The following is a 12,585-nucleotide window of genomic DNA, read 5'->3' as shown; positions in this document are numbered from 1 at the left end:
GCTCTTCTTCATCTCACTCAGCTTATCTCCATCTTATGGACTTTGGTGGACTCTGGCTCTGCTTCAGCTGGTCATCTCTGGAATGAGGCTGAGAACCTCTATATGTTCTCTATATGTTCAGTCTGTGATGAACTGGCGAAATGTCCAGGGTGTACCCCGCCCTCAACCGTAAGTAGCTGGGATAGGCTCCAAGCGACCCCTGTGACCCTAGTGAGGATAAAGCAGGTTCAGAAAATGAATGAATGAATGAATGAATGAATGCTTTTGTAATGATCACACCAGCCTGCCCAGAGACAACAGGTGGAAACAAGAAAAGCACTTGGAGAGCACAGACCTCCGCCAAGGCAGATCAGTCACAAGGTTATTATTGTTAATGAAAACTAACAAAATGATGACAACTAGAACTGTAAAAACATTTTCGTTAACTGAAATAAATAAAAACTATAATTAAAAGAAAAAAAACATAACTAACTGAAACTGTATTGTGTGTTTACAAAACTAACTAGAACGGATAAAATTATGGATAAAATTCCCTTCGTTTTTGTCTTTGTCAATGTCAGACTGATACGAAATTGATTTATTTCGCTCTAGCAATTTTCTCTAGCGGCACCATACAACACTTGACGGTCCGTCACTTGTGTTCCACTTGTGGTTTCCAGTCGTCTTCTGGTCCCCACTCTACCTGGAAACATGGAGACTAAAGTTGGGAGAAAGCAGCAGAGTCCTGTCTGGGATTTATTTGAATATGACGACAGAGAAGAAGAGAAAAGAGACGACTAAGCTAAAATTATACTAAAACTAAGCATTTAGAAAATAATGAAAACTAATAAAAACTAGCAAACCTGCTCTAAAAACGAATTAAAAACGAACTGAATTAGAGGAAAAAAAAGGTCAAAACTGAATAAAACTAAACTAGAATGAAAAATCCAAAACTATTAAAACCTTGAGCATCCCCCCCCCCCCCATTCCCACCAAAACTTTAATCATTTCTTCCTTGTGCCAGTATCAACATTTCCTGAAATTTTCATCCAAATCCATCCATAACTTTTTGAGTTATCTTGCTAACAATCAAACAACACACAAAGCAAAGTGATCACATTCCCTCCTGTTGAAGGTAATTGACACTAGTGCTACAACCTGGCACACTACATCTGTCCTGTTTAAGGTTTATGTATATTGTGTATTATCCCTGTCTAGATAAATACATTTTAAAAAAGAAAGAAATGAAGCAGCTTTCATAATAAATTGTGTGACGGCCATTTTTCATTTCACTATGACAACAAAAGCACTTGAACTCAACACACTTGTAATTTAGAATTCACAAGTGGAAAGGATCATTGTCCCGATAGCACCTGAAGGCATCATTTATACTGTACATCAGGGACGTGCACAGGATTATAGAGGGGCAGGGGCTCAAAGTCACAAAAGACAGTATGTGTGCGCCAAATTTTTTTCAGGCCTTAATAACACAATATGTGGCTGAATGTAAAATGAATAAAGTAGCCATAGATAACAACAACAACATAGTAGTGTATACTGTGTAGCTGTGAGTGATGCAATTGCTGTTTCTCTTGTGTCAACAAATTATTGTCAAAATGTATCATAACACTGGGTTACAAAAAAATGTTTTTTGCAAGTTGTCTAGGTTTTTTCAACTGAATTAGGACCATTTTGCACCGCTAAATCCAAAAATGACATCTGTTTTTCTCAATCAGGTCAGGTTTTTTTTTTGCTAATTTGATTTTGAAAAATTTGATCTTCTCACAAAATGTAATAATTAATACCAAATTAAGATTGGTAAGCACACTTTATGAAACTTGTGACTTGATTCCTGTTAGGTACAATGGTGTATTCACCGCAGATGAGCAGAATATGTCAGGCTTATTTTTGCAAGATCTTGTAGTCGAAGCCATTTCATTCACCTGTAATATTAAAAAAACATTAATCATAAGTTGGCAAAAGTAAAATCTTCAGAACTCATTTATTGCAAGAAATATGAAAGAATTTTGTATCATATGATGTGAAAATGCCCATAAATGTAAGCAAAAATGTTCAAAAGCCAATATGTAGCATAGTTCAGAAAGTTGACCTGATTGAGCAAAATGAATGTGATTTTTGGATTCAGCACCAAAATTATCCTAAATCAGCTCAAAAAACTTCAACAATACATTTGTTGTTGACCAGTGTAATTCTGAGGTTTGGAGGACATGCGATTCAACTGCAATTCTAAAAAGCAATAAAACGTTTGCTAATTATCAGGCTATATTGTTGAAAATAAGCCCCGCCCCTCAGTCAGACACAAACCGTGGCGTTTTTATACAGCCGTTTTCTTTTACATTCCTATGCAGAACAGGAATTTATTTATTTTTAAAAGTCAAAAGGGCACTTTTTCTACGAGGCAAAAAGGGCAGGGGCTCAAGCCCCCTTTGGGCCCTGTGTGTGCTCGTGCCTGCTGTACATGTTGTTACAATACACTAATGAACAAAATATTTGATCGAAGTATCAGCATTATGTTATTGTCAAAGTACATTTGACCTTATGTTAAAACTATGATTACAGCTCAGTTTATGGCATTAAAAGTCTCACATAGTTTACATCTCATCCAATCTGCAATATTTGCGGTTCCTATTTGATAAGTTACTGAAGGATGTTTACGTTAAAGAACTAATTATGGATTCACATACTGGACAAAAACACACTGAAACATACTTCCAGACTCACACAAGCCAATTTTCTGCCACGATACAGCGTTAGAAAAAACTGCCTGACAAAATGAGACGTTTATCTGGAAGTTGATTGTGGCATCCCGGGTCAAACAACATCCTGCGAACAGGTTAGAACAAGTCTGAGCGTAAACATTGAGCGTATTGTGTTACATCTCCGACTCTGTGCAAACACGGCGCTCGTTACGACGTCTGACCGAGCCAAAGCCGAGCAATTATTTTCATATCAGCTCAAATTCCTCAGACGTCTGTGATTGCGTGTCCGAGGGCGTAGCATTCCAATTTAGGGAACACACACAACACGAACACACACACACCACACACAGTGCACACAACCTTGACCTGCTGTTTGTGGGGGGTCTGCACTATTAATGTTAGAATGTACTGTGACTAGGAGGTGTGCGCACAATTAATTGCCCGAGTGAAAGGTCAACGTTGAGCCAAGGATTTTGTTGTTTATATAACCCCGAGCTGCAGAAAGATGGGCAGAAAGCAGCGACACAAATGTAAACTTATTAAAACAACACACTAACTACTCCAACTACTATATGTGCTGTTTTTGGAACATTTTCTGGAACATTTAACATGCATGTTATATCCAGGCCCATATACTGCAGCTCTACAGAGGGATCAGATTAAAGGTTCAGTTCGTTTTTTCAGCTCTGTCTTAAAACAACACTTCTTTTTCTCATATGAACACTGCAACAGGCTGCTGTAATCACTCTGTGTCACAGTACATTCAATATCTTTTCACAATGCGTTTTCAGTGTAACTGACAGGACAAAATCTCAAGTTCTTCAACAGTAAAATATATGAGTCATCTGAAATCATTTAAAGATTCAGAGACTTAAGGATTGCAGAAACCACCACAAATTAAAACCGCAAGCGGTGTTAAGGCCCTCACCCTCCCGCACGACCGCCGAGGTCACCGACAGTGAGAGGACACCGTATCGTGGGCTCGAGCCGACATTCTGCGAGATATACACCGCATTATAATTCTGACAACGGCCGCTTAATTGCGAGCTCATCACAGCCACGCCCAACATTTGATCAAAAATGTAGGTGATAACTTTTGATCACACATGTGTGTAGGTGATCTTCACCCAGTTTGGTCCTAATTGGATGTAAACCCTAGGAGGAGATGATGAAAGTATGAGGGGTGGGATTTAGAGGTCCACAATTCCACCCAATATGGCGACTTCCTGTTGGGTTTAGGGCGGGGCCATAATGTAATTTTTTACTTGTCCTACCATGGGCTATGTCTGGACCAAGTTTCATGTTTCTATGTTGACATTTTTTGGGTGGGTTCCCATCCGTGCAATGTTTTCATATTTTGAGGGGGCGTGGCCAAGTCATTTTCAATATTTTGAATTTTTTCTTGCTGGAAAATTCTGCTTTTCCACAGTGTAATTTTCAGTCTGTGTACCATTAGTGGAACACAAAGAATTTTCATCCATTGCATCATTGTGGCAAAACCCCATTCATTTGAATGGCACAGTTTTGGTGTCGTCAGGGCAACACGATTGTAAATACGGGTGTGTCCTCATTGGCTTTTTGGTTCAGTTTGGCATCAGGGATGTGTGTGTCAAATTTTGTTTGACTACGGCCAAAAAAATTTTTTGTCCCATTCAAATAATTTAGGGGGCGCCAGAGAGCCATTTTATGATCCAACTATATAAGTTACATATCATCATGTTCAGTTGTCATTTTGCACAAATGTTACATTGGGTCCAACACAATCTGACACTTTCTTTGCGAGATATACACACTTTTATACTTGTAAAAATGGCCGCTTCATTGTGAGGTCATCAAAGCCACGCCCAAAATTTGATCAAAAATGTAGGTGAAAACTTTTGATCACACATGTGTGTAGGTGATTTTCACCCAGTTTGGTCCAAATTGGATGTAAACCCTAGGAGGAGATGATGAAAGTATGAGGGGTGGGATTTTAGAGGTCCACACTTCCACCCAATATGGCCGACTTCCTGTTGGGTTTAGGGCGGGGCCATGATGTAATTTTTTACTTGTCCTACCATGGGCTATGTCTGGACCAAGTTTCATCTTTCATTTTTTCTTCACTTTGAATAGAAACATGTCCTTAAAAAGTGTTAGGATTGAAGGGGCACATGTCCACCATCTGTTGTTGGGAGGTGGTAACAACATTTGGAACTCCATCTGGAGCAGGGGGGTCAAACTCATGTTAGTTCAGGGGCCACATTTAGCCACATTTGATCTGAAGTGAAATAGTAAAATAATAACATAATAATATACAGACAATATCAACTCCAAACTCTTCTCCATGTTTTAGAATGAAAAAAGTAAGATTACATTCTAAAATGTTTACATCTAAGAACTGTCCTTTAAAACAATGTGAATAACAGAAACAAACTGAAATTTCTTAAGAAAAATAATTGCAATTTTAACAGTTTTATGCTTCAGTTTATCATTTACACATGTATATAATAACTTACAGATCACAATGCATCTACAAATACAAAACATTTAATAACAGACTGAATATTGATACTTCAGACATTTCAGGCTCATACTTGTTCAGGTTATTCTTTTTTTATGAGAAATGATAGTTTCTTTTACTAGAAATACAGTAAAATGACAAAAAAAAAAGTTTACATTTACGAAAAGAAAATTTTCGAGTTGTCATTATTTGTAGGCTATCATAATCGTATTTTACTGGTCTGACCCACTTGACATTGAATTGGTCTCAATGTGGAACCTGAACTAAAATGATTACTATTGTCAGTGTAATTTTTGCATTTCACAAATTCATCCTGCGGGCCGGAATGGACCCTTTGGCGGGCCGGGTTTGGCCCCTGGGCCGCATGTTTGACACCCCTGATCTAGAGCTATGGTCTGTTTCATTCACTTATGTTACTTGTTGCGACATTGCAGCTTTGGTGCTTAAAGGGTTTACTACAGAGACAAAAATGTTTTTTGTTTTCCAGGCTGTAAACTTGTTTATTATTCATTTTAACACCAGTGTCCATTGGTGTTAACTCTGTTCGGCTTCACTTTTGGGTTGAATGCTTTCAGCGGCCAGATTCGTTGGTGTCCAAAGTTATCGTTTCCTTAATTTAACCCTTTCATGCATGAATTGTGAGAACCTTAGTCAAGATTTATTTTTTGAGTATTTTTATTCCTCCTTAGCCATAAAAAAAAAATCGATCAAGTTTTTTTTTCTACGGAGTTACAAAAATTTCCATGCATTTAATTTTTGAAGTAAAGAAACATGTGTTTAAAACCCAATATCAGAAAGTGATTAGAAAACATTCATTCATTCATTATCTGAACCTGCTTTATCCTCACTAGGGTCACGGGGGTCGCTTGGAGCCTATCCCAGCTGCTTATGGGCAAAGGCGGGGTACACCCTGGACATTTCGCCAGTTCATCGCAGGGCTGAAATATAAAAACAAACAATCACGCTCACACACCTATGGGCAATTTAGATTAACCAATAGTGCATTTCTTTGGATGGTGGGTGAGTACCTGGAGAGAACCCACGCAGACATGGGGAGAACATGCAAACTCCACACAGAAAGATCCCATCCCCCATCGACTGGTGTTGGAATCGAACCCAGGACCTTCTTGTTGTGAGGCATGAGTGCTAACCACTGCACCACCGTGTCGCCCTTTGAAAACAATGAAATAAAAACATTTTAATGCTGCTACACTGTAAGACCGATAAGTTGAGTTTACTTAAAAAATTTAAGTAATGAGTAATGAAAACTTGAGTGTATTAAACTTAAATGCTTGACTTGAATGGAAACGCTATTTTAAGTAGAACACACTAAATGCCAAGTTAATTTAACTTAAAATTTGTTGCATGTCAATTGCTTTGGATAATCACTAACTTAATATCATCAGTGCATTGGACTCATTCTGAGTTGACTTAAATTAAAATCTTTTGCAATATAAATTGCTTTATGAAATTATTCAACTTAATATATTGCAGTGTGGATGGAAGATAAGCAGGAAGATAGCTCAGTGTCATTTACCAGTAAAGGAAGTGTTTTTATTTTGGCGAGGCAGAAAGACTGTCATTAAACAAGATTTATTGTAGATGAACAGTAAAGCCATAGTTCTTCCTCTGGCTCTGACTCATGGTGCAGCTGTACAAAAATACAAAAACAAACACAAAAAGGCCAATAAACACTGACATACACACATTAAGTCCAAATTAACACTAACACCACAACCCCACTGAACCCCTGCACAGAAAAAGAACACATTTTCAACAACATGCCCAATACCCACAATGCAATGCAGAGATAAAAAGGTGTGGTCAGGACTAAAACTGAGTGATTTAATTCCATTCAACTTCAACTTTTTCGTACTTTCGACTATGTCTACAAATTAGTAGAATATAATGAACATTTCTATAGTAATGGAATAAAACTGAAATCATTCAAGTACATTGTAATTAAAGCATTTTAGTAAATACAAAGTCCGGGTTTACAGTGTAATCTGATGTTCTCACATTTTAACATATTCTAATGCTAGTAATTACTCACTTCATGGAGATAATATGAAAAAAAAACTTTTTGTCCAACAAATAAAAAATGATTTACACTCAAACATGTTAGTGCAGATCAGGTTTATCAAGAACAGCAAAGTTACAGTAATGGTCTGAATGTCAGTGTATGGGATGGTGCTTAAGCATCACTGTGTTGGCCGATATGGGACTAAAACAACAAAACCCATGAATATACAAGAGAACAGCTGTAGAACAACTGTCCACTGGAGGGACCTATGCATGAAAGGGTTAATGCTGCCCCTCTTTTCAACACTGTAACTCATTATAAAGAAGGCTATAAGTTAGAACAGTCAACAAAAAGCTTTTCCTCATGGGCCAAACCCAAAGAAAAAATATCTGACCTCAAAAAGACTCTCATTTAGTTAGAAATCATGTGTTAATAAGTGAGGAAATTGAATTACTGTATTGAATGCCTCTTCTACAGTAAAAAGCAGATAAACATTCCCAAAATGTGGTTAAAAATAGCCGGCACTCCCTGTTAATAAACTGGAGCTGACGATGTTCCAGGTTTGAGTTCAGCTGAGGATGCTGCATGCTATTGTCCAACTCTTTCTGCTCTCCAAAAAAAAAAAAAAAATCCTAAAATCTTCCCACTGTCACAATCAAAAATGGAGAAAAAGCCAAAACACAGGATCCAACATTTCCCGGATCAACACCAGAACCTGTCAGACAATCACTTACCCCATTTATCATCCTTTTTCTTGATTCCTTGTATTAAACATACGACCCATGGGCCAACCCCCCCCCCCCCCACCATCACCACAGATTCCAAACCAGCCTGTGGAATGAATTCTCAAAGTGTAAAATTTACACTGAAACACTGGTGTCAAACTAATTTTCACCCAATATGATCGCATGTGGGTCAGACCAGTAAAACAGTAGCAGAATAACCTGGAACTAATAACAGCTTCAAATTCAAAACCAAAATTTTAACAATATTCTGCCTGTTACTAATTGTTTTATGCCTTCGTAAGATCCGCTGTCACCTGTAATGTACACTCAAAAAAATAATTAGGCCAAAAATGTTGACTTTATGTATTTTAATTACATGTAAATTTTCCATGTAATTTTATTACATAAGTTTAATGTAAAGAGTTGCATTTAATACGATGTCTTTTCTATCATATTGAGTCAATATGAATTAATTAAATACCTTCAGTCAGATTTGATTTAGTTAACCCTCCGGTGTCCCGTCCAGCAAGGTCCTTACTAAGCACCAAGTGTGCCTTTTTGGCACACTTGTGGAATAATGTCAAAAAAATTTTCATACAGCTGTAAATAAAAATACCAAATACTCAATAATTGTCACATTTTTTAACCCTTTAAATGCCGTGTTTGTAATGTAAACAAACCATTTTTTTGGATGAAAAACACACAAAAATATTTTTTTCAATACACTACATAAAAAGTGGATCACATATTATTTGATTTTTCATCCTGGCATATGTCAGTGATTAACTCCAACGCTGGTTAATTTGCATTATTATTTTGGCTAGGTCAAATGTTCAAAAATACTAGCATCTGTCACCAAGTGTGCCAAAAAGGCACACCTATAAATCAAACTATTAAATATTATATATTGATTTATTTTCTGCTCTAATTTGATTTTATTTTTGTAAATCCAGGTCAGCCCTAATCATACAGATCAAATGAAGAAATAGTGCATTTTAGGCACACTTGGCAGACAGATGCTAGTCTGGTCATTTTCTTTTGTTTACAATGTGCACATTTTAGTTGGTGGCCAGAATTTTAAAGACCATGCAAAAATGAACAACTTTTGAATTCTAACCTTATTTAAATTGTGAAAAATAATATGAAGTTTTTTAACAGGAAGTGCAAAGTGTGCCTAAAAGGCACACCTGGATACCAGAGGGTTAATGCAAACTTTTACATAAACTGTGTTTGACTGTGACGCTCAGCCTTTTTATGTGATCTAGTAAATAAAGTTTACTTTATTTGTTTAGATTCACTTTATACTAAGCATATTCACATTATGTTTGACTTTTTCGGATAAATAAACTTTAAATTTCATATATTTCAGTCACATTTTACTTTAAAATATTACTTCATGTTTATTAGAGCCAAGAATCCTTTTTTTGAGTGTACATATATACATGATAAGTTGAGTCATAATACTGTTAAAATTGCACTTACTTTTCTTTAAAATTTCACATTGTTCAGGTTTTTCGTTATTTTTTGTAAAAGGAATGTTTGTAAATGTAGACATTTGAACATTTTCATTATCAAATCTAAATTCTTTGCACTCAAGCTGTGGAATTGTCAGTATTTGTCGGCTATTTTTACTGGTTCAGCCCACTGAGGTCATATTGGGCAGTATGTGGACCTGGAACTAAAATGACTTGGACATGCCTAGATTATGGGCAACAGAAAACATTTAAAACAGGCTTCATATTTTTACAGTGTTACACTTTATGTCAAGTCCGCTGACCTCTTCATGGAAAATCAGTGGCATTTCCTTCAGTCAAAGCTGCTCTAATCAGCGGTTCTGTTTTTTTTTCCATGATTAAATAAATGATAAATCAGCCAAGTGACAAACAGAATATTTTCCACTAGTTCAGGAGCTTTTTCCAGGGTTTCAGCCACTTGTGTTTCTACAAACTACTTTTAAATAAATAATCCAGGCTGCACTGATTCATCAACAGGTGGCGCTGTAGGCCATGTTGACCAGTCAGGTGATCAATCATGTGATTTAACCCTATAACGCCAAACGTAACATATTTGATACATGAGTTTTGAAACCCACTACATGATCAGTGTAATATTTTTTGTCTTGAAAAACCTGATGTATACAATTAGACACATGCAATACACAGATAATCCACCAGGGGGGGAATTGGTTCACCAGAGGCCTTTCCAGTGACACTACAAGACTGTCATTAACCCTCCGGTATCGGGTGCGCTTTTTAGGCACACTTTGCACTTCGTGTTAAAAAACTTCATATAACTTTTCGCAATTTAAATAAGGTTCGAATTCAAAAGTTGTTCATTTGTGCATGATCTTTAAAATTCTGTCCATCAACTAAAATGTGCACATTGAAAACAAAAGAAAATGACCAGACTAGCATCTGTCTGCACAGTGTGCCTAAAACGCACTATTTCTTCCATTTGATCTGTATGATTAGGGCTGACCTGGATTTACCAAAACAAAATCAAATTAGAGCAGAAAAATAAATCAATATATAATATAATTTGATTTATAGGTGTGCATTTTTGGCACACTTGGTGACAGATGCTAGTATTTTTGAACATTTGACCTAGTGCCAAAAAAAATAATGCAAATTAACCAGCGTTGCTGTTAATCATTGACATATGCCAGGATGAAGAAATCAAATAATATGTGATCCACTTTTTATGTAGTATATTGAAAAAAACATTATTTTATGTTTTTTGCATCCAAAAAAATAGTTTGTTTACATTATAAACACAGCATTTAAAGGGTTAAAAAATGTGACAATTATTGAGTATTTGGTATTTTCATTTACGGCTCAAGTTGATGAAATAGAAAAAAGTGTAAAAGAATTAAAAACAAACTGTATGAAATTTTTTTTTGACATTATTCCACAAGTGTGCCAAAAAGGCACACTTGGTGCTTGCTTGAGCCTTGCTGGACGGGATACCAGAGGGTTAATGAGGAAGGAGGAAGAACTTTGACAATTTTGAAAAGGAAATACCAATTTCTTAGACATGTTTGTGTTATGTTTTGTTTGTTTAAAAATAAATATTTGAGCATTGAGACCTGATGTATCAAATATGAAACAAAACTGAATCTCATACATGGAAATTGATATTTAAAAAAAAAAATTTGGGGGGGTTGTTCAGAAGGACCAATGAAGGCTCTAGTTCCAAAGAACTGGAATTTTCTGACAATGATTTAATGGTTCTAGTGTTACAGGGTTAAATGTTCACTATGACAGAATTAATTGAACATAGATGGTTCATTTCCTTTAAACTCGTTTTGTCTTTGGTGGAAAAAATGACAAACCATCTTATTCGAGCAGAAAAACATTTTGGCTAAATTTGATAAGCTCAAAAAAAAAAAAAAAAAAAATCTGTTTCCAATATTTTCTGGTGCAAAGTTTCAACATGAACATTAAATACACTTACAGAAACCTGTTTTTTTTTTTTTTTTTAGTATTTTCTTCTCCACATAAATCTTTACTCAAATAAAACCAGAATGATAAACCGGTTACAATATCAATAATATCATATTCAACTCAACTTTTTTCGGCAAAGTCAACAACATTTCAAAGACCTGGATGATGCTTTTAAGGATGAAATGAACTTCTTTTTAGTTTATTTCACATATAAGCAACAAAGCCAACCAGGAAAATCAAGTAATTTCCAAACTAAAATCCCAATGTGGATGAGTCGAATAAAAACACATGAATTGCAGATCCAAATAGTCCAACACACACTCCAGCTGATGGGAGGGAAAGTTGTTGGTGCAGTTATAAGCCTTCTGTGTTGGCAGGTCGACACTTAAACACCATTAATTAGACCAGTGGTTCTCAGTCTTTTTCTCCCGGGCCCCCCTTTGGAGCACGAAAAATCTCCAAGCCCCCCTCAACCCCAACAACATTGTACCTGTGGTGCAATTATTACTTTTGTTGAAAGAAACATCAAGATCGTAAGAATACTTTTTGCTTTTCCTTGAATAATTCGTTGTGCAAACTAAAAATAACGTAGATTTGGATTGAACAATACAAATGAACTCAACACACTGCTCCCTGAGACATTATTTTTCAAAATAAAAATAGGAAATATGTAATTATCTTACAACTATGACAACAAGATAAAATTTTGTTTGAGAACAACAAACACATTTTGGTAACAAAGATGAACATTTTAACAATATCAGTGGCTGCAATGAGCCCGTTTACGTTGCACATCTGAGAACATCAAAGTGCAAACTGTACAAACTGTGCAAAAACACAAACATTGCACATGTTTCTTTTCCAGTCCAGTCCTTGTCCACTCTCCAAACCTAAACTCTTTGTCTAGTCTAGTGTCAGATCACCATGGCAGTAGATTTGTTTGTTGTACGTCCCTAAAATGAGTCCAGGGTGCTCCGACGCTAAAACATTAGTTCCACCTGCTACATGTTCGAACCTGAAGAAAAATAAACACCTAGGAATGATCCCATGCCCCCCCGGCAAGCCTTCGCACCCCCCTGGGGGGCCGCCCCACTTTTTGAGAAACACTGAATGAGACTGAGACCAGGGACACAGGTCAGTGTCCACAATGACAGAGGAACGGGGAATGGGGTTCTGTCTGTTTTTATGGAGAGGA

The sequence above is a fragment of the Sphaeramia orbicularis genome, chromosome 1 (genome assembly GCF_902148855.1).
Source record: "Sphaeramia orbicularis chromosome 1, fSphaOr1.1, whole genome shotgun sequence".
In the NCBI taxonomy this organism is placed as follows: domain Eukaryota; kingdom Metazoa; phylum Chordata; class Actinopteri; order Kurtiformes; family Apogonidae; genus Sphaeramia; species Sphaeramia orbicularis.
The sequence above is the reverse complement of the archived record's forward strand: the minus strand, read 5'-3'. Positions refer to the sequence as shown.